Source organism: Fundulus heteroclitus, chromosome 13 (genome assembly GCF_011125445.2).
Source record: "Fundulus heteroclitus isolate FHET01 chromosome 13, MU-UCD_Fhet_4.1, whole genome shotgun sequence".
NCBI lineage: Eukaryota > Metazoa > Chordata > Actinopteri > Cyprinodontiformes > Fundulidae > Fundulus > Fundulus heteroclitus.
Window position 1 is genome coordinate 41,719,389 of NC_046373.1, and position 22,483 is coordinate 41,741,871.

At 43.3% G+C, this 22,483-nt stretch overlaps 1 long non-coding RNA gene and 1 pseudogene across 1 annotated transcript; both read right to left on the minus strand.

Moving 5' to 3' along the window:
- Positions 1 to 2,503: 2,503 nt before the first annotated feature.
- On the minus strand, positions 2,504 to 3,755 carry LOC118565402. The gene is made up of 3 exons (XR_004932378.1): positions 3,644 to 3,755; positions 3,416 to 3,495; positions 2,504 to 2,821 (listed from the first exon to the last, which is right to left on the minus strand). It is a non-coding gene; the product is annotated as an uncharacterized LOC118565402 (long non-coding RNA).
- An 8,236-nt stretch (positions 3,756 to 11,991) lies between these two features.
- On the minus strand, positions 11,992 to 17,833 carry LOC118565141 (annotated as a pseudogene).
- Positions 17,834 to 22,483: the final 4,650 nt, after the last annotated feature.

Here is a 22,483-nt window from a genome sequence, read left to right on the forward strand (position 1 = left end):
TTGTGGTGAATAAATAGTTCATGATGTTTTATGCATAAATATCCACATATCATTTCTTAAAATTACCCTACTCAAGTCACAAAGTTCTATGAGTTTAACAGCTGCACATGAGGTTTACACTAAGGTTAGCTAATATAGGGTAGTTCACCCGTGACGTCCGCGCTACTTCCGGGTCCCGCTTGTAGGCAAACACAGGACTGTTCTCACATTCTATCATTACAAAACGGGTGAATTAGAGCGCGCTTTTAGTTTGTTTATTTTCGAAATGTAAACAATGCCTACGACTTGTTGTGCTCCCGGTTGCACACAGAGGCATTCCAAATCGTCGGATGTACGTTTCATTCGTTTACCGAAAGAAAGACAAAAGAAATGGATATTTTCAATGAAGAAGGACCCAGGCAGACACTCCCAATCGACTGGGGCAGCCATCATACCACGACAGAATTTGCAGTCTACACTTCATCTCCGGTAAATACAACTTAATTCCGCACTAGTCATTGTTCTACTAAAATAGCGACGGAGGGGAGGTGGCGATCGCTAGACGGGGCCGGGAGAAGCGGAGTCGATGCGCTGCAGCAGCCGCTGTCTGCAGCAGCGGCTGCTGCAGACAGCGGCTGCATTACGCCCCCCGTTCACTGTGCAACATCGCCGACACCTCCACCCATTTTAATAACACAAAAACACCAAAATAATCCCTTGTGAACAATTTTTTAACCTACTGGGCGGGTCTTCCTGTCTGCTGAGGCTCTGTGTGTCCGACTCCGCTTTCTGCTGTTACACAAACATGTGTGAACATCCATCCATCCATTTTCTGACCCGCTTAATCCCTCATGGGGTCACAGGGGTTGCTGGTGCCTATGTCCCGATATCAACCATCAACTTACTCTTAAAACGATCTTGTGATACGTTATCTAAAGAAGAAAAATACATTGAGAACTGGTCAGTTTCCTTTGTTTTTGCACGCTATGTGTTCGCCTTCTGCATTCCAGTCCGGCGCGCATGTGCGAACAACCCGGATGAAAACAATAGCAGTGAACTGGTCTATAAAGCGTAATAAACTTTAATGCTTTACTATTACAAACAATAACATTTTCCAACAATATGACACTCAAAAATAGTAAAGTTTACAGCTCACCAAGACCTATACAATAATTTCATACAATGTCTTTTGTAAAATCTGACTTCAAATGTCATCAAGGCATCAGGAGTCAAGAATATTTCTAGTCATTATGTGTTATCATAATAACATTTTTGATGAGAACCCACATCTCAGAATGCACAGATTACAGATAACAGGCAGACACAACAAGACAATCGTTTTTTCTCCATGAAATCAGCTGATTGCACAACCCCTCCTGAGAACCTTAAAGGATGCAAATAGTTCTTATGATCTAATAAGAGTCAGATTGCAGTCTCTTTACAGACATTATGGATTACTGTACAGTTGAATGCACATATCACACGAACGCGCCATCATCTGATACTCATGCACACAGTAAATACTCTGCAATAAATTCAAATATTCAAGTTACAGAACTGTGCAATCTGCACTGATGTCCAAACAAAACACTCCCTGAGAAACCCAAGTGTGCAAATAGACATTAGCATGTGAGAGAAAATATAAATTATTCTCATCTGATCAAGAACTTGTGGAAGCAGTAGTGTATTTGTAACATGTAAACAGATTATGAACTGGGCTGGTGGCCTGTTGATTGTCAGCAGGGGGCGATAGCCCTCGAGGCTTTGGGAGAGAAGCTGTTTTACGTCTATTAGTTTTTCACTTAATATTTCTGAAGCATTAACCAGATGGAAGTGGGTCAAACAGTGCATTGGTCAGGTGGGTGGGCTCTGTGGCAATACGTCTGGCTCTTTTCTGGACTCTTCCAGCATGAATTGTTTCTACATCCTGTAGACAACATCCCACAATCCCCTGTGCTGATCTTACCACCCGTACTAGATTCTTCCTTTGCTGCACCATGCAGCTCCCACACTGTAACGCTGAGACATAAAGTGTTTTCTATTGTAGCTCCGTAAACGTTTATTAGCAGCTTAGTGGAAAGCCCAGTCAGTTTAAGTTTCCTGAGGAAGAAGAGTCATTGTTGGGCCTTCTTCACCAGGTGGGAGGTGTTCACAGTCCTGTAAAGGTCAGACAAGATTCAATTCAATTTTACTTATATAGCGCCAATTTACAACACACATCATCTCAAGGCTCTTTCCAAAGTCAGACTCCATCAGATCCTCCAGGGTGGTCAGAAAGTTTCCTCTCTAAGGAAACCCAGCAGGTTGCATCAAGTCTCTCCAAGCAGCATTCACTCCTCCTGAAAGAGCGTAGAGCCACAGTGGACAGTCGTCTGCATTGCTGATGGCTTTGCAGCAATCCCTCCTACTGAGCATGCATGAAGCGACAGTGGAGAGGAAAACTCCCCTTTAACAGGGAGGAGAACCTCCAGCAGAACCAGAACCAGGCTCAGTGTGAACGCTCATCTGCCTCCACCCACTGGGGCTTAGAGGAGACAGAGCAGAGACACAGAAAGCTCAGAAGCTCACATTGACCCAGGAGTACTTTCTACATTAGATGATAACAGAACTAAAGAAAATATGTGAATGGCTAGGACCTTTATATTATCCACACGGAACACCACCTCCCCCTGTTTGCAGAGAAGAGTGTGTCCAGTCTTCCTTGACCTCATGTAGTCCACTATCACCTCTTTGGTCTTCAGTATGATTTTGTTCCTGGAGCATCACTGTGTCAGATCGTGGACCTCGTGTCTGTGGTGGTTCTCATCGTTGATGGAGAAGAGACCCACCACAGTGGTGTCGTCTACAAACAACAGAACAGTTCTGTGTGAACTGGATAATAAATATGAACTGAGACAAAATGTGATTTTGCAGATAAAGTCTGTAGGTCAGAATAAAAACAACAGCATCTGGAGCGATTAATGTACACTACTAAATTTTAAAACTTAAATTTCTCTTGTTTCTGTTAATTTTCATTTCTTCTGTTTTGCATTTTCTGCTGTGAGGTGAAAGCTTTGAGTTTTCTCTGCTGACACTTTTGATTTCTTACATTCTGGACATTTTCCTTCTGAACATTTTGTATAGACTCAAACAAAAGTTCACTAAAATCTAACCACTTTTAATCCACTGTATTAATTTAGCTTCATTAAACATTTTTATAATCCTTTCAACTGTTGCAACCAGCAGCTTTCTAGTCAGGACTGTGTTTCTTGTTCAACCAGATGTAGCAGCTTGTTAAGCTCTAGAAGCTTCCTCTGTTAATGGCAGCGTCATGTTACATGATTAGAGTTCTATATGGATTGGTTTTGGAAATGCAAATTAAAAATCTTAATAAGTCAAATTATATTTGGGTGTTATGTTTATTAATAACAGCTTTGTTCAGCTTTGATCCACTCACATCTTTGTGTTTGTCTGTTTCTGTTTTTCAGGCTTCTGGAAGAAACATGGTTTCCTCTGGGGGTGTAATGTTCTCCACAGCTGGAATTAAAAAAAAAGTGTGTGAATAAATGCTCTGAACTAAGGTAAACATCCTGAAAATATCTCCACCACCATAAAACAGAAATACATTTAGAAAATGAAGAGCTAAGAATAAAACCAGATCAGAGCAGAGAGTGGCTGTACTTACGAGGAGGTGGACGATTGGCTGAAACAGACAAAAAAATAAATACATTTAAAAAAGCCTTTCACATCTGCCTTCATTCTACAGATAAAACCCTATCAGCATTTTTATCAAAATAAATCTAAACACATAGTTCAAAGACCTCAAGGCTAAATTTGACAGATATTTGGTTTAAAGGTGAAACACTTTTGAATGTCGATAATTAGTTTTGGCTGACATGTCTTAAAAGAACATGCAAGACGTTAATCTGCCTGAATCAGGACCCATGAATCACTGTTAATTACCAGGTAAGCCACAGAATATCATTATTTGCACAAATAATGTTATTTCAGCAAATTCTGTGATTCTGGTTTCGTTATTATCATTTCACAGTTAGAAAATAGACACTTTAACAAATATGCAATAAATCATGACTTTTACACATAGTTGTGACATCAATAATATCAATATTGTTATATTCAATGAAAGGCATATTTTTTAATTGAAAGGCATAAAAAAAAATTCATTTTCATCTTTGCTGGTTAGATGTCCCTCAAGGACTGCCAAAAGGCGCAATATCCACTGGCTCGTAGGTTTCAAACCACAGCGGAGCGGCTTTGTGTCTGCGGTCCAATGCAGCGAGGACTGCTCAGACTCCAACATCAGAGAAACTACAACAGCTACATAAATGCATGGAAAAGCAAACAAAGAACAAAGGAGACTCTTGATGACAATGATGTCCATATTTCAGACAGGGAGAACAGATGGTTTTAAAGAGAGATGAAAGAAGCTATCTTTGTCAAAACAGAAAAGCCTTCATTAAACAGAGGAAGAGGACTGAGCTCCTAACTCCCCAGTGTTTACAGCTCAGTCTGTCAGGACTCAGCTGGCAGAGCCGTGCAGTTTCTGCCGGCCCTGCCCTCTCTGCTTCCCTCCGCAGGTGTTTGCGGTTGACTGGTGGGCGGGGCACGCACACCTACGGTTGGTTCAGCAGCGCCGGGCCGCGCTATAAGAACTGCGCACGGACAGCAGGAGGATGCCAGAGTATTAACCTGAGTGGTATGCGAAAGGCCACTGTCTTCGACAGATCTCCAGTTTTCGATAAACTGATCATCTCTCTGTGCTCTCCAGGTCTCACCTGATCGCCCTCCCGGCGGATCCCTCTCTAGGAGTCACCTGTGCCCGCTCAGTACGGTTCCTCGGATCCCTTCCCCGTGCCAAGTGTCTGAACTGGAACCCCTCGGGACTCACCTGGTTCCTCCTGCTGCTCCTGGACCTCTGGATTCTCCGGCGCTGCTCGGATTCCGTTCAGCCTGCGCCCGCCGGTCACTCAGACACCTGCCACCAGCTCCATCAGGCAAGGCTGAGTCCGTCCCATCCTCCCCGGCCCGGTTTCCTGCGCCCAGTGGTGAGCTTATGCCCAACTCTAACGTGTTTGGTTCCATCAACCCCTTTTTGACGTTTCCCTTTCCCTTGCAGCGTCTGAACGCGTCCTGGTCGGCCTTCGTTCCCGCTGTCCTCGTACCCTGATTTTCTGCTTAAATAAATCCTTTGAAACTGATTCCCTGCTGCCGTTCGTGTCCTGCATGTGGGCCAAACACTTAAAACCAGCCATGACAGAAGAATACTCTGGCCAAACCGAGCCCGCGGACACGTTCGGAAGAGCGTTAACCGCTCAGCAGGACCAAATTCGGGGCCTTGAGTCCACCGTTATGGCCATGCAAAGTCAGCTCCAGGGCGTAGCCGCCCAAATCCAACAGCTGACAGGCATCCTTAGCGCAACCTCCCAGCCAGTCGCCTCCGCGTCCCAGGGCCCCTCCCCTGAGCTTCCGACAGCCGAAGCGTCTCCGCCTACCTCCGAAACTTCCTCACCCAGCCCCGAGAAGTTCTCGGGGGACAGCGGGGACTGTGGAGGTTTTTTGTTTCAATGTTCCCTCACTTTTAATCGCTGTCCTCGCTCGTTTCCCCATGACGACGCAAAGATTGCTTATATTTTGCGTTTACTTTCGGGAAGAGCTCTCAGATGGGCCGAGTCCCGTTTCCCCGATTGTAATCAATTCGGCTGCACTTTTAGTGAGTTCTTGACTGAGTTTAAGATGGTTTTTGCGGCGGAATCTGACGAAGTCCAAGACTCCAGACGCCTCCTTGCCCTCAGGCAGCGGGGGCGGCGCGTCGCAGATTATGCCATAGAGTTTCGCACTCTGGCGGCAGCAGCCGGCTGGGAACAGCGCGCGCTTAAAACGGTGTTTCATCAATCCTTAGATGAACCTTTAAAGGATGAATTGGCTCGCCTAGAGGAACCCACATCCTTAAATGAGCAGATCGCGCTCGCGATCCGGCTAGATAACCGTTTAAGGGGGAGGTTTAAGGGCAGAACTGAGAGAGTTCTCACGGCCCGACTCCCGGACTCGGCATATGTTAAACCCACAGCGGCTTCCCCACCCCCTGCGGCCCCTCCTTCTCCACCCGAGCCCATGCAGCTGGGCCGATTGCGGTTAACTCCCGAGGAGAGGCAGCAGCGCATGACTGCCAGGTTGTGCCTATATTGCGCTTCTCCCCGTCACTACATAAACGATTGCCCCGAACGGCCAAAAGAACGGGCCCGCCGGCTGTAGCAGGGAAGCCGGCGGACCAACCTATGTTGTTCGCCCCTGCCCCGTCACGACTTTGCCTTAGCGCGATTATTGTTACTTTTCGAGAAACCTTTAAGTTGTCCGCCCTGATAGATTCAGGGTGCGATTTTAATTTAATCGACCAGTCTTTTGTTCGTCGTTCCCAGCTCGAGACTGTGCCCCTTCGCACCCCTCTCCGCGTCTCAGCCCTAAATGGTGGGATCCTCCCATGTATTACCCACCGAACTAAGCCCCTGGAGTTCGTAGTTTCAGGAAACCACAGAGAACGAACTACCTTTTTAGTTTTCCCTGTAAAACAGGCTTCGCTTGTCCTGGGCTTTCCGTGGTTGAAACAGCACAACCCACACATAAACTGGACCGACCGGCGAATCGAAGCCTGGTCACCTGAGTGCCTCTCTACTTGCTTGCAGTCGGCGGTCCCTGTCAGCCCGATCTCCGCTCAGCCCTCAGCTGAGGTGGATCCGGAGATTTTAGGACTAATACCCGAGTCATACCGAGACCTTAAGCTGGTTTTCAGTAAGTCTCAGGCAAGCTCGCTGCCGCCCCATCGGCCGTACGACTGTGCGATCGACCTTCTGCCGGGCGCGCCACTGCCTACCAGCCGCCTGTACAATATTTCTCGAGCTGAGCGGCAGGCGTTAGAGAAATATATTAAAGAGTCACTAGCTGCTGGGTTGATTAGACCATCGTCCTCTCCCCTCGGGGCCGGGTTCTTTTTTGTCGCTAAGAAGGATGGCACCCTTCGCCCATGTATTGATTACCGCGGGCTAAACGCTATTACGGTCAAGAATAAATACCCCCTCCCACTCCTCTCCTCCGCACTCGAACCGGTTCAGTCCGCTACCATCTTCACCAAGTTAGATCTGCGTAATGCTTACCACTTGGTCAGGATCCGCCGGGGGGATGAGTGGAAAACAGCTTTCAAAACACCGCTGGGTCACTTCGAATACATGGTGATGCCCTTTGGTCTCTGCAACGCTCCGGCGGTTTTCCAAGCTCTAGTAAACGACATACTTCGTGACTTCCTGAACCTCTTCGTTTTTGTTTATTTGGATGACATCCTCATTTACTCCCAAACCCTCTCAGAGCATCAACATCATGTGCGCCTCGTACTCCAACGACTCCTCGAGAACCGACTTTTCATCAAAGCCGAAAAGTGCGAGTTCCACAAACCTTCCGTTACCTTCCTTGGTCTGATCTTGGAAGGGGGGCGAGTCCGATCAGACCCAGAAAAGATCAAGGCTGTCATCGAGTGGCCGGTGCCCGAGAACCGCAAGGAGCTGCAACGCTTCCTCGGTTTTGCCAATTTCTACCGCCGCTTCATCCATAGTTACAGCCAGATCGCCGCCCCCCCTCCATGCCCTCACATCCACTAAGATCCCTTTCGAGTGGAGTACAGAGGCTAACTCTGCCTTCTGCAATTTAAAAGAGAGGTTCTCCCAAGCTCCTATCCTCATCCACCCCGATCAAACCAAACAGTTTGTTGTGGAGATCGACGCCTCCGACACAGGAGTGGGGGCCGTGCTCTCTCAGTGCTCAGACCAAGATCAGAAGATGCATCCCTGTGCCTTCTTCTCCCGTCGTCTGTCCCCCGCAGAACGCAATTACGACGTCGGGGACAGGGAACTTTTGGCCATAAAATTAGCCCTAGAGGAATGGCGCCACTGGCTTGAAGGGTCCGAGCAGCCCGTGTTGATATGGACAGACCATAAGAACCTGGCCTACCTGCAAACAGCCAAACGCCTCAACCCCAGGCAGGCCCGTTGGTCTCTTTTTTTTTTTCTCGGTTTAACTTAACAATTTCCTACCGCCCTGGTTCCAAGAACCTAAAGCCCGACGCCCTTTCCCGCCTATATGCGCCCCTGGACTCCATTAAGGAACCCGCCCCCATCCTACCCCCGACCTGCACCTTTGGTGCGCTGCAATGGGAGATTCAGGACCTCATCTCCCAAGCCCTGCACTCCGACCCTGATCCGGGAAACGGCCCGCCCAACCGGACCTACGTCCCCTCCTCCGTGCGGCTTCAGGTTATCCAGTGGGCACACTCTGAGAAATTCTCTGCGCATCCCGGTGTCCACAGAACCCTCACATTCATCTCCCGGCGGTTTTGGTGGCCCACCTTGTCCAAAGATGTTAGACAATTTGTCCTCTCCTGCCCTGTGTGTGCACGAAACAAACACTCCAATAGACCTCCCGCGGGCCTGCTCCAGCCCCTGCCGATCCCAGAACGTCCATGGTCCCACATAGCCTTAGATTTCGTCACGGGCCTGCCCTCCTCTCAGGGCATGACCACAATCCTTACCATTGTTGACCGGTTTTCTAAAGCTTGTCACCTCGTTCCCCTCCGAAAGCTCCCTTCAGCCCTCCAGACGGCCCAGCTCCTGGTGAAGCATGTTTTTCGCCTGCATGGCATCCCGCAGGACGTTCTGTCTGATCGTGGTCCTCAATTTATATCTCGGGTCTGGAAGGAGTTTGCCTCGGCCATTGGTGCCAGGTACTCCTTAACCTCCGGTTACCACCCACAGACCAACGGTCAGACAGAGCGGCTAAACCAGGAGCTGGAGACCGCTCTGCGTTGTCTCACTTCCTCGAACCCCACTGACTGGAACCAATATTTGCCCTGGGTCGAATATGCACACAACAGCCATGTCTCCTCCGCTACAGGCCTTTCCCCCTTCGAGACCTCCTTGGGGTACCAGCCTCCTCTCCTTCCTGAGGACCACAGACAGATCGCGGTCCCGTCTGTCGAGACTCACATCAACCGCTGCAAACAATTCTGGGCCCAGACAATCAGAGCGCTGAAGACGTCAGCTGAAAGAAACCGTCGATTCGCTGATCGGAGGCGAATTCCGGCTCCCACCTACCACCCCGGTCAGCGAGTTTGGTTGTCCACTAGGGACATTCCAGCCAGGTCCTCCTGCCGCAAATTGTCTCCACGTTTTACTGGTCCCCATGAGATAGTTTCCATCGTCAGCCCCACAGCCGTCCGTCTCCGCCTCCCGTCTCACTCCCGAGCTCATCCTACGTTTCATGTTTCTCTAATCAAGCCCGTCCTCCCCAGTCCATGTGGCCCTCCGGCCGAACCCCCACCACCCACCCTTGACCATCTCGGACGTCAGGTTCAGAGGATCGTTGCCTCCCGTCGGCGCGGTAGAGGACATCAGTACCCTCGTCGATTGGGTGGGCTGCGGTCCCGAGGATCGGTCGTGGGTTCCTGGGTCTTCCATTCGTGACAGCTCCCTGATCAATGCTTTCTTGTCCTCTCGTCCCTCCACATCCTCCTTAAGGTCGCCGGGTGGCGACCGTTGAGGGGGGGGTGGTGTCAGGACTCAGCTGGCAGAGCCGTGCAGTTTCTGCCGGCCCTGCCCTCTCTGCTTCCCTCCGCAGGTGTTTGCGGTTGACTGGTGGGCGGGGCACGCACACCTACGGTTGGTTCAGCAGCGCCGGGCCGCGCTATAAGAACTGCGCACGGACAGCAGGAGGATGCCAGAGTATTAACCTGAGTGGTATGCGAAAGGCCACTGTCTTCGACAGATCTCCAGTTTTCGATAAACTGATCATCTCTCTGTGCTCTCCAGGTCTCACCTGATCGCCCTCCCGGCGGATCCCTCTCTAGGAGTCACCTGTGCCCGCTCAGTACGGTTCCTCGGATCCCTTCCCCGTGCCAAGTGTCTGAACTGGAACCCCTCGGGACTCACCTGGTTCCTCCTGCTGCTCCTGGACCTCTGGATTCTCCGGCGCTGCTCGGATTCCGTTCAGCCTGCGCCCGCCGGTCACTCAGACACCTGCCACCAGCTCCATCAGGCAAGGCTGAGTCCGTCCCATCCTCCCCGGCCCGGTTTCCTGCGCCCAGTGGTGAGCTTATGCCCAACTCTAACGTGTTTGGTTCCATCAACCCCTTTTTGACGTTTCCCTTTCCCTTGCAGCGTCTGAACGCGTCCTGGTCGGCCTTCGTTCCCGCTGTCCTCGTACCCTGATTTTCTGCTTAAATAAATCCTTTGAAACTGATTCCCTGCTGCCGTTCGTGTCCTGCATGTGGGCCAAACACTTAAAACCAGCCATGACACAGTCCTCCAACACGTTCCAGAGAGATTACATCAGCATCTCGTCATGATTCAGGTGACCAAGTACTCCACTCACACCAATAGCTTCTAAAGACCCGGGACAGTGACGGTAGGTCATTGATTTGCCTCAGACTTAGAATGCGCCTAGGAGGATGGGTCTCCATGTCCTTAAAAACGGAAGCGCTCCAACTGCAGGTTGCTCAAAATGTGAGCGACCAGAAATGACAAACACTCCTGGATAGGTGTTGAAACGTTTTCAGAAAGAAATGAATGAAAAGCTCCGTCTTCACAAAATTGAGAGACCAATAGTGAGATCCTCTGCCGAAACCGCCATGCACATATTGTCCATAACACTGTGAAAAAAGCTTTGGACAAGCTTTCAGTTAATGCGAAAAATGTTGTCCTAAAGATATACGGTTACTGATATACTATTCTATCATGGACTCGTTTCTGAGAAGGCTGATTCAGAGAAGAGATTATGGGTACCTAACAAGACAGAAGCTTCAGCGTCTCTTGCCATGAGATGCTGATGTTGCCAGGCAGGAGTTTACAACCTTCTTAAACACGACCATCGGTTATACACAAAAATGGTTCTGATAGGAAAACTGGCTCTTTCCCCTGCAGCCTCTCTCTGTAGCATTTTTGAACATCTCCTTTGAGAACATGGAGAAGATCACTGAAAAGTTTCATCTGGCTCACAGCTAAAAATATAGCTATTGCTTGTGCAGTGATGAACCTCGAGGCTTGTAAACAAAAGTATACAATTTATAGAGTATACAAATAAATACATACTCATTTCATAACTTTTTGTATGTTCAACCTGTCTATGGACGAGCTTTATGCAGACATCCTACTAGAGCGCCTCACTACAGGAAGGAAAACTGTCAGTCCAAGGGAACAGCAGAGAGATGGATGCAAGCAGCAACTTCCAGACTGTCATATTCTTTGTCCTCAGCATTCTGTCTTTCACTGGGTTTGTGGAAAGAATTTTCTCTATCATGAAAAATAAGTGGACTGACATTTGAAACAAATGTTCTTCTGAATTAATCAGAAATTGCTCATTGTGAGTCTAAATTATGAAATGTCCTGCTCAGAGTTTTACTCTGCGGTGCTGAAAGACAACCGACTTTTTACAGCAGCAAGAGCTCAAAATAAATACAGAATAGAATTTACACATGATTTAGAGTTGCACTTTTCAGTTCATAAGTTACATTTTTTGTACTACATCTTTACAGTCATGCCCTTTGACTGCAAGTTTTAAAGTTTACAACTTTCTTACTTTTGTTTCTGTGATATTAAGGAAATGTTGTGCTGTTTTGTATATTTATACTCTTAAGTTAAGAGTAATTTTTCAGACATTTTTTTCTTTTAAAATGATATTTATGTTAGTCTGGTTTGTTAGTCTGGTAATTTTTTGACCAAAAAACAATAATTATATATTAAGTTTGACTGACCTAGTCTGACACACACACATCATACGTCCTGATCTTCATCTGAGACTCCTCTACTAAAGTGTCAACCAAATATATAATAGCATCTACATCATTGTGTCATTGACTCGTGACTAAATGACGTCTATATGTAGCTTTAATGTTTAAATGAGTTCTATTTCTAAGTGACCCAAAGATAAATTCAAAATCACAATTGCCACATATTTAAACTGGGAGAAGGTTGACAATCAAAATACGGGAAAAGGGAGATAAAATATCTGTCTCTCATTGTTATTTCTGTAAAGAAAGAATCCAATCACACCAATAAGACCCAGGACAGTCACAGCAACAAGAAGGCTAATGATCACCGTTCTGCCATTTGCTGTTGAGAAGAACAAACCAATTAAGACTCACAGGTTTGTTTGTGTCTTTTATTCCAAATTACCTTAACATCATGACCAGATTTTAGCTTTGTTCATCTTTCACTTGTTCTAGTTTCTGTTCTGAACATTTTTCTTACACTGAACACAATTACACCTCCAATAAGATTCAGTGTGTTTTTTTTTTACAGTTAATATGATTGCGAGTGGTTTATTATATAATAATAATAATAATAATAATAATAATAATAATGCTCATAGATTTTCAACTGTTATAAAGCTGTTTATTAAATTAGTGTAGTGACTGGTTGAACAACGTCTAACATAAATTAAAACATCAAAATGAATAAATCTGAACATTTTTATTGACAACGGTATTTACTGATAATATAAAAGAAGCACAAACAACTGGAGCAGATTGTGACAGTAGCAAATCACTTCTTCTAACTGTGGAACAAGCTAAGATCCATCCATCCATCCATCCATTTTCCAAACCGTTTAATCCCTCATGGGGTTGCGGGGTTGCTGGTGCCTATCTCCAGCATTCACAAGCTTAGATAATGATCACAAAAAATCCTTCTGATCTAAGCCCTAAAACATATAGTAAATTTTAAAAGAGAAGAACGGCAGACAGAACTTTAACATCAAAACATGTGGCTCTTTTTTCAAATCCTTACATTCATTGCTCAGGATTCTTGTTTTCTCCAGTCTATTGGTGATGTCTTCATTGACTCCAAAGAGCTGAAACACACATTCATACTTGTTCCAGTCTTCAGGTTTAACAGATGACAGATCGATGTCAACACTCATCTGGAAGGTCCCATCATTGTTAGGGAGGATCTCTCCTCTGACCACACCATCATGAACCTCCTCTCCATCTTTCCTCCAGAACATCTCTGCTCTGTTGGGGTAGAAACCTGTAGCGTGGCAGCTGACTGGAGACGAGGAAGACTTCTGGAGGAAGGAGACTGATGGAAGATCTGCAGATAGAGACAGCATGTTGGAATATAAACTGTTTATAATTTTAGAGCTAGAGACCAACCTCAGATACGCAGAAATTATGCAAAAAAAAAAACATGGCAGTGCAAAAATTAGTGTGCAGTTAGAAAAGTCCTTTTAGTAATTCTGTTTTGTTTAAAAGTATTAAAAAAAATCACTTAATACAAAGAAAATCAGGATATGTGACTATACCTGTTCTCATCAGAGAGCTCCTCCCATAGTCGACATATTTCTTCAGCCACCCAGGACAGTGGTTGGTCAGGTAGTTCTTCCTCGCCTCCAGATAACCTTTAATATTGTTCACTTTGTTTGTAGTGATTTCAGCCTGGTCGGTTTGGAGCAATCCATCTGTTTTCCTCTATGTCCATTATTAGGAAGTCTTCTCCATCATAGCCACGCTGGTTATAGCCAGTAACCTCTCCAGTCTCATCATCCCACTCACAGCCGTACATGTGCTGGACAATGTGAACTCCTAAAGACAGAGAGAGAAAACAGAAAACTGTCATGCTATCTGCTGTTGTTTATGTTTTTTTTTTGTTGTTGTTGTTTTTTGGTTGGTGCTGACCAGCTATTTTTACTCCTTCTGCCCAGCTATGATTATGGTCATGACTGGGGCTGCTTCTGATTTGTGGATTTTACCTAGACCTTTGGACTCTACTGCCTGATACCATCTCATTATTGACAATAAACCACACTTAGTGGAGACCTGAGATGTCCCAGGAGAGGGAACAGTCTATGTCTATGTTCATATGAACATAGACGTAAAAGCTTTTACTTTTAAAAAGGTTAATCCTATTGTTAATTTAGTTTTACATCATGTGTTTCTGGTTGTTTAGCCTGATGGGAGACGTTATCGACCACTGAGAGGTTCTGTTCTCTGAAGGACCGTTCAGGTCCAGGTTCTCACTCTGCAGCTTCAGCTTCTAGTCTCTATTCTCCAGCAGTAGCTCTGATCTTTCTGCTCGGTCAGCTCCTCTCAGTTAGGAACATTTCAGATGATCTTCACTTCACTTCATCTTGTTTCTGTCTGCTCAGAGTTTCTGGAAAGACTCAACTCATGGAAGCAAACCCACCTGCCTACAAATATACCGACCAGAACCAGAACCACTGACCCAGCAGCTCCTCCTCTAGAAAGCAGCTAAATCCACAGCAGATGTTGGACCTGATGGTTCTTCTGCTGCGTTGGTGAAGATGTTCCTCCTGATCAGAGGAGACCTGATTAACCTTCAGTCCAGACAACAATAAACTGAGTTTGTGATCAGCTGGACAGCTGGAGTAGCAGTGTTTTGCCCTCCTGGGGCTGTAACGGGTTGATTCTCACTGGGGGACTACTGGCAGGTAGGTTTGCTGTTTGTTGGTGAGCACAGCGTTCGCCCCTCCTCTCTCAACTCGGCTTGCGGTAACGGTGTTGGTAGTACACACTGTATTTACTATTAAAGCTACAGTTGGTGACAGTAGCATTTTTGCCCCTTCTCACAGTTCTAGCTGATCTCATAGTCAAAGTTTGATGACAGCTAATGGTGTTAGCCTTCCTTAGTTTGTTGTCTATAATTGATGACAGATAGCTGAAGTGGCTGATGACCAAATCCTACCAATAGCTAGAGAGGTCTGGACTGGAGGACAGCATTGAAGCACTAATCATGGCAGCACAGGAGCAGGCCTTGAGCACCAGAGCAACAGAGGCCCAGATCTAATGGCAGGCAAGATCCCAGGTGCAGGCTATGCAAAGAGGTCTCAGAAACCACCCAGCATGGGTGTTACATACTAGCAGGGAAGGAATAAAAACACACACACAAATTGTGTGATTAAAGTTATTTCTGTGTCCATTATGGATTTTTCTTTCATTAAACAAGGGGTACCGACAGTTTTGTCCATGTGTATCATATGTATATATATAAATATGCATTTATAGCTGCTGCAGTTACTGTTCTGAGCAAAGGAATATTTAAACATTTTGAAAATATTCAAGATGTATCATGTTATATTGTTGAGATGCATGTGGAAGCCACCTACTGTACATTTCATTTTATTTATGTATTATTTTAATCATGTAATTTTATTTAATTTGAATTAAGTTTGTATTTCATAACCTAATGTGCAATGTGTTTTTAATTTTTGAAAAGTACTTTTAAGTACAGTACATCTTGATTTTCTGTCCTATGTTTTCAAAACAACTCAAGTTTACAGAGTACTTTGAAATACTGTTTACAGATCTGTAGTTCTGAACTATCATGATACCGTTTGGATGGAAACATAACACTCCAGTTTTACCATGCTTGATTCATTACTGGCAGGAGTTTAACATTTTATGGTACCAGGATGTTTTCGTTCCAATTTCTGAAAAGTTCTTAAAAAATAAAAAACGTTTTTTTTTAGACATGTTTTTTACTCATGTCATTTATTGCATATTAAAAATGCTCAAATAGGCTTTTATACTTCAAGAAATAAAGGGATAAAATATGTGATTAATTAATTAATGTTGTAAGTCATATTTTTGTGTTTCTCTGGTACAAAATATGCTGTTAGCATTGATCAAGGATGATCATAAAAAGTTTAAAATCAAGTCTGTTACTAATTTATAAATGTACTCTCACATGGGAGATAAACTTCAGTCAGTTTCAATTTTTTTATAATTAATTAATGTTTTAACTTTCAATATTTTTACCATCACTCTAACAATTAGTAACACTAAATGCTTACAAACGTTACACCTGCTGGATTCCTGATGGATTCCCTTCAGCAATAATGTAAATAAAGTGCCTCTGAGGACAATAAAAATATTGACTATATATGTAAACACTTATAATGGACAATATTAGGAATCTATGAAATGTTAAATATCACCATTAAACAATTTGATGATTATATGCTTACTGTTACTTAGACATAAGTTTGGCTTTTGCTTCTTGGAAAATTTTATAATTGTATTATCCCTGTGTGATTAATTTAACATTATATAAGTTAATAAAGGAAGAGTCACCTTAAGAAAAGTTAATTTCATTTGAACAATTGTTGTACTTTATATTTGTTCATAGCTAAAAAAAAAAAATGTTTAGTGGAGTCTCTCGATCTTGTTTGTGTGTGTTTTTGTATCATACTTGCTGTAAACAACAATAAGACAGACAAACCTCCAGTATGGTTGAAGCGCTGCTTTAGAATTTCCATATTGCCTTTAAAGGTCTGCTGGTTACCCAAAAGGATTTCAGTCTCTCTCTCCCAGTAGTGTGGATCAGTGTTTATCCTCATCCAGTCCTGTTTGGGCTCACATCTCTGGGTGTTGCTGTCGTAGTAATACTTCTCAACATCATCAACCAAACCAACAGCCACAAACTCTGGGAAGTTTGGGACCTGAGACGATTAAGTGTAAAAATACTTCAGGGAGTGGGTCACTAGAAAAAAGACAAAATTGTGGTTTGAGCTGAGAAAATAAAACCAAAGATTTAAATCCACCCTTCATTCAAGTTGTTGTGTTTAAGTAAAACGATACATAACATAATACCATTAATTATTATTAATAAATGAAATTTGCATGAAAAACATCCTCCAGAAAGTGTTTTTTTCCCTTTTAAATATTTCTAAAGAATGTAATTATTTGATATAAATATTGTGAATTAAATATGTTTTACATTCAGTTTAATCATGTTATCAACTTTTTATTTTACTTCTTCATGTGGCTTTATATCCACTCGTTACACGACATATTTAACCGTTTGTTTAATTTTAAGAAGTTAAGAAATTCAGAACAGTTTTTAAAGTTATGAAATACATCTAATGTTCTCCTTTCCTAAAAAGGTTGTTGTAAACATTCTGTGACCATTTTATATAAAACAATATAAAATCTTGTATTAATCTTATGACCTCCATTCTTAAAACATTTCAGATTCTAAAAGACTCAGATCTACCTTGTTTCCTTTGATCAAAGTTCACTTTGAGTTTTATTAGAGCTCTATTACCTTTATTGTAGAGAATGTTTTATCATAAAACTATATTAAGACAAACGTTTTGTGGGAGACATTTTAATATTTAATAATTCGTGGCTACAATGACCTAAAAATAATTAAATGTTTGATTTCTTTATATATCAAAGTAATTCATTACACATGTTAACAATACTATCTCCACACCGCAAAGGATAAAATCCAATAACTGTTACAGATAATGTTAAAATCTATTTAGTTTTACAATACATTATTTTTAGAACAATGAACTGATGGGGAATTTAAGTTAAAATACATAGGCGACTGTATATTAATACACAGTTGCCTATTATATGTAACATTAATAAAAGCAATCATGATCATGGTGTAAATCGACAGCATTCAGCATCTTATTGGGGTCGGGACACCCTCTGCAATATCTCCGCACGCCCCCTAGGGGTCGCCACCCCCACGTTTAATACCATTCTTATAGAGGCAATAATAGATTGAAGAGGACAAATACAATAGTTCAGCTTTGTAATAAAATGCTGGACGTTACTTGATTTCCTGAGTTATTTATATTTATAGAATCAATTGCCTTAATGTCAGAGAGGGGGTTGGAAACAATATAAACCCGAAGTTTACCAGAACTGTACATTTTTCTCTATATTAATTCATAACATTTGGATAAAACAAGATACAAAAAAAAAAATTACAGCTAACTTACCAGTATTAGCACTGTGTATTCTCAGGAAAAGCAAAAGGATCCATTTTAGCATCTTGACTTGTCCACGTCAACAGATCTATTCACAGAGGATCTCTTCATTCAAAAGGGGGCGTCAACGTGAATCAGAACCAATGGAAAAATACTCTGACTCCTGACGTCACATATATCTGGGCGAAATTTAGCTTCTGGGGTTGGATTTACTTTTTGTCCCACGTCATGACCTCAGATGTATGGAGGACCAGCTCTACCATATTTAAAAATAAATACATAAATAAATTAATGCTCAATAAATAAATAAGCATACAATTAATTGCCACCAAAAATACAATGAACAAATAAATGTAGGTAGAAATTAAATTATACACTGAGACATAAATGTATATATCTCTTTTAATTAGCTTCTTTATTGTAGTTGATTCTAAAATCAACTACAATAAAGATATTTATAATTATATTTATAAATTATATATATATATATATATATATATATATATATATATATATATATATATATATATATATATATATATATAAATAACACCCAAAATATTTCAGCACATGACTTTCTCAGTACTTGATAGTTTTAGAACATAACATAAGAGTATATGGCATTTGACATTTTAAAAGTCTTAAAAACCCCTGAACATGAGAAAATCCTCGTTATTCGATGCTGCGCACATATTCACTAGTCACTGGAGGAAAATAGAAAGTACCTATACCTATATATTTTTGTAAAGTGAAGTTATAGTGAGTTTACAGGCTGTTGTATAAATGGATGACTTTTAATACTTTCCTAGCCTTAGCAAGAGTATTTTGGGTGCGGGAAAACGAAGTGGAATTTATGTTTTTTTATGCAAGAATACTGAACACTAAGATGTCATCAGCGGGTTGAGTGGACGCTGGCGCATTTTGTAGCTGCTGCTCTCCACTACCTGTTTTTAAGTTATTTTTAACGTTTTTACGGATCACTGGGCCGTATATTTACACTCAAGTTAGAGCAAAAGCATGCGCCTTTGCTTTGATTGTCCTGACTTCGGCTGCCATCCCAATGTTTTCGTGTCTAAGTGTGGTTAACTAACCTCATTCTCCACCTGTCTTCCCGACTCGACGCCGTTGCTGCTGTTAGCTAGCCACCCGCTGTCATTTATAATGTCGGCCTGCAAGTTTTACATCTGGTGTATCCTCCTCTGGACTGTTCTTTCCACTCTACATTGACCTGGGGCAGGTTTTTGCCAGTATACAGCAAGCTAATCTCCTCCCGCTCCGTGGGCTTCTATCTGCGCCTCCACCGCTAGTTCTCCAGCTACACCCAGAGATCGCTCTCCATCCTTGCCGGAGATACATCCTCCGCGGATCTCGCCAGAATTTACACCTTGATGACTGTAATCCAGTAACTTCATTCTGGTCCACTTCTAGCCGCTATCGCCAATATTCCAGTCGGGCCGCTAGCCTGGCTAAGTCAGCAAGCCCCGACCCGGCCACAACAGCTACACTGTCAACTTTAGTCTCCTGAATGTCCGCTCTCTCACGAACAAGGGTCAGCTCATCCAGGATCTTCTCCCTGACTGTAAGCTGGACTTCCTCTGTCTTATGGAGACCTGGCAACAACCTAATGACTTCTCCCAGCTCAACGCCTCCACTTCACCTGGGTTTGTTTACCACTCTCTTCCTGGTGGCTCTGGGCGTGGGGGAGGTCTCACACTACTACAATATTTTGCCAGTTTCCACTCCAGTTTTCCGCTCTATGAAATGCTCTGCATTTGAATTGCCTGGTCCCACTCTGATATTTATTGGCATAGCCTATCGCCCCGCCAAACCATACAGCAACTTTTTAAACAAATTCTCAATACTACTCACCCACCTGACTACTCCTAATGTCATTCTCTGAGGTGATTTCAATATTAATATGGACAATATAAACCTCCCAATCACCAGAGACTTTACCTCCTGCCTAGACAGTTTTGGATTCCATCAGTATGTTGATTTCCCCACTCACATAAAAGGACATTCGCTCTATTTGATTTGCTGCTCTGGTTTAATCCCCTCCAACTGTTTGCTAATGATGTTCACATGTCTGATCACTTTCTTCTGTCCTCCAGATTTGTTTTCGCAATATTAAGAACATAAATACAGACATTCTACCCTCCCACATTGACAATATCCCAATCCCTGCTCTTTCCTCTCCGGACCACCTAGTCACCCACTGCAACTCTGGACTTTCCAACATTCTCAATTCCTTTGCCCCTCTCAAAACCCGGTCTGTGTCCTTTTCCCGCTCTGCCCCTTGGTTTACTCCTGAGCTCCGCCTCATGAAAGCCAAAGGCCGGCAACTTGAACGCCTCCATAAAACAACTGGTCTCTCCATACACAAAGAAATGCATAAAACTCATTTTCTTCACTGCCCAAACTTAATAGCCATAAATAAATCAAACTACTATTCTGACCTTATCTGCGCCAACGACAGAAACTCCAAGTCTCGCTTCTCAATAATGCAAAAGATTTTTGACCCGCCTGATTCCCTGCCTTCTCACATGTATTGAAGTCAGACTTATAATTCGTTAATATAATTTTTTTATAAAAAAAAATCGGCTCCATTCACCAGCAACTACATGTGACCCCATTGCCTCCCCCTTCCCCTCTGCCCCTCCCCCATAGCCAGTCATTCTCCTGCTTCCTACTGCCCACTTCTTCCGAAATTTCTGATCTCATCCATAAATCCAAGTCCTCAACCTGTTCCCTTGAGCCTCTCTCTCCTCTGGTATTGTCCCCTCACTTTTCAAAACTGCATCTGTCTCCCCGATTCTGAAAAAACCTGGCTCAGATCCCACTAACTTTAATAATATTCGTCCCATCTCAAGTCTTCCCTTTGTTTCTAAAATACTTGAAAAATAGTGTCTGCTCAACTCCACGCCCATCTTAAGGTCCATTCATACCCTACGTATGGCCTCAAGGCTCAGTTCTTAGCCTCCTCCTTTTCATCACCTATCTCCTTCCTCTTGGCAATATTTACCACAAATTCAACATTCATTTTCATTGTTACGCAGATGACACCCAGCTTTACTTATCCAGTAAACCCACTTCCTCACTCCTCCCCCCTTGTCCCTTACTAACTGCTGACTTGAAATTAAAGACTGGTTACCTCAAACTTCCTAAAACTAAACAGTGATAAAACTGAACTCCTCCTCATCGCCACCAAATCCACCCTATCCAAAATCAATAGTTTCTCATTACCCATTGACGACTCCTTGGTCTCGCCCTCCCCTCAGGTCAAGAGTCTGGGTGTCATCCTCGACTCCTCCCTATCCTTTCAGTTACACATAAATAACGTTAGCCGGTCTGCACACTTCCACCTACGCAACATTAACCGCCTCCGTTCCTCCCTTACCACTCACACTGCCTCTGGCCTTATCCACAGCCTCATCACCTCCTGTCCTGATTATTGTAACTCTCATCATTTCGGCCTCCCCCATAAATCCCTCCATAAACTCAAACTTCTTCAGAACTCAGCAGCTCGTGTCATCACCTGAACCCCCTTTTTTTCATCATATCTCCCCTGTCCTTCAGCAGCTCAATCGGCTCCAGGATCAATTCAGAATACAATTTAAAATCCTTCTATATACTTTCAAAGCCATCCATAACCTTGCTCCTCCATATCTATCAGACTTCCTTCACATCGCCACCTCCTCCCGCTTCCTTAGATCCTCCTCCTCCATCCACCTCACTGTACCCCCAGCTTGACTCGTCATCATGGGGGGCAGAGCCTTCAGCCGCTCTGCTCCCCAGCTCTGGAACTCCCTCCCTCCTGACCTCCGCAGAATTGACTCTCTCCCTTTATTCAAAACCAGAACCAAAACCCTCCTGTTCCAGCTTACTTATTTGTAAATACACTGTTCTTGTCCCTCCCCATAACTGTTTTTATGTTCCCTGTATTTGTATTTTTGTATTTTTATTTTTTATTGTCTGTAAAGTGACCTTGAGTGTCAAGAAAGGCGCTGTTAAAAAAATGTATTATTATGAGTTGCAGTAAAGGTATAATTGAGATGTTAAAAGACTAGTATTACAAGGTTACATAATATTACTACAAGTTAGTGTGTAGTTGACAAGTTAGCGAGTTGTATGATGAGTCATCGTAATGTAAATCTTTATCTAGCAGGGGAGTCTGGGAACACAGATAAGTGCATGATGATGTCGGGTACGGGAGCTGTATGTGGATGGGTGAGAGATGGTAGATAAGCATGTTAGTGGCTGTCCGACTGGAGCCTGATTATCAGTGTTAAACAGAAGTAAGGAAACATAAGACTTTATGCTTTAAGATCTGTTATTTTGAATTGAAGGAGGGCATGGTTTTTGCTGAGTCATTTTGCGTAGATGTTTTGCTAAAATGATGATTAAAGTAATGTTTTTTCCTTGGCTGTTATATCTAGATTATTGGCATTAACAAGTATGTCAAATTTGCTCAGAAAGATATCTTTTTTTATACATTTTGTGAAATATATCTTTGTAAGTGGAACCATAAAGTAGGAAGAAACGTACAGATATTTGCTTTTGAAGGGTAGTAACGATGTATAATTTTGAACAAAATATATTTGATTTAGTTTACAATTAAATATTGATGATGTAGCAGTAAGATCACATTCAACAAAGTATTTTGTTCAGGAGAGTCCATCAATGTCTACATAAAGGAGTGATTAAAGGCACAAGCTGATTTTCTGATACA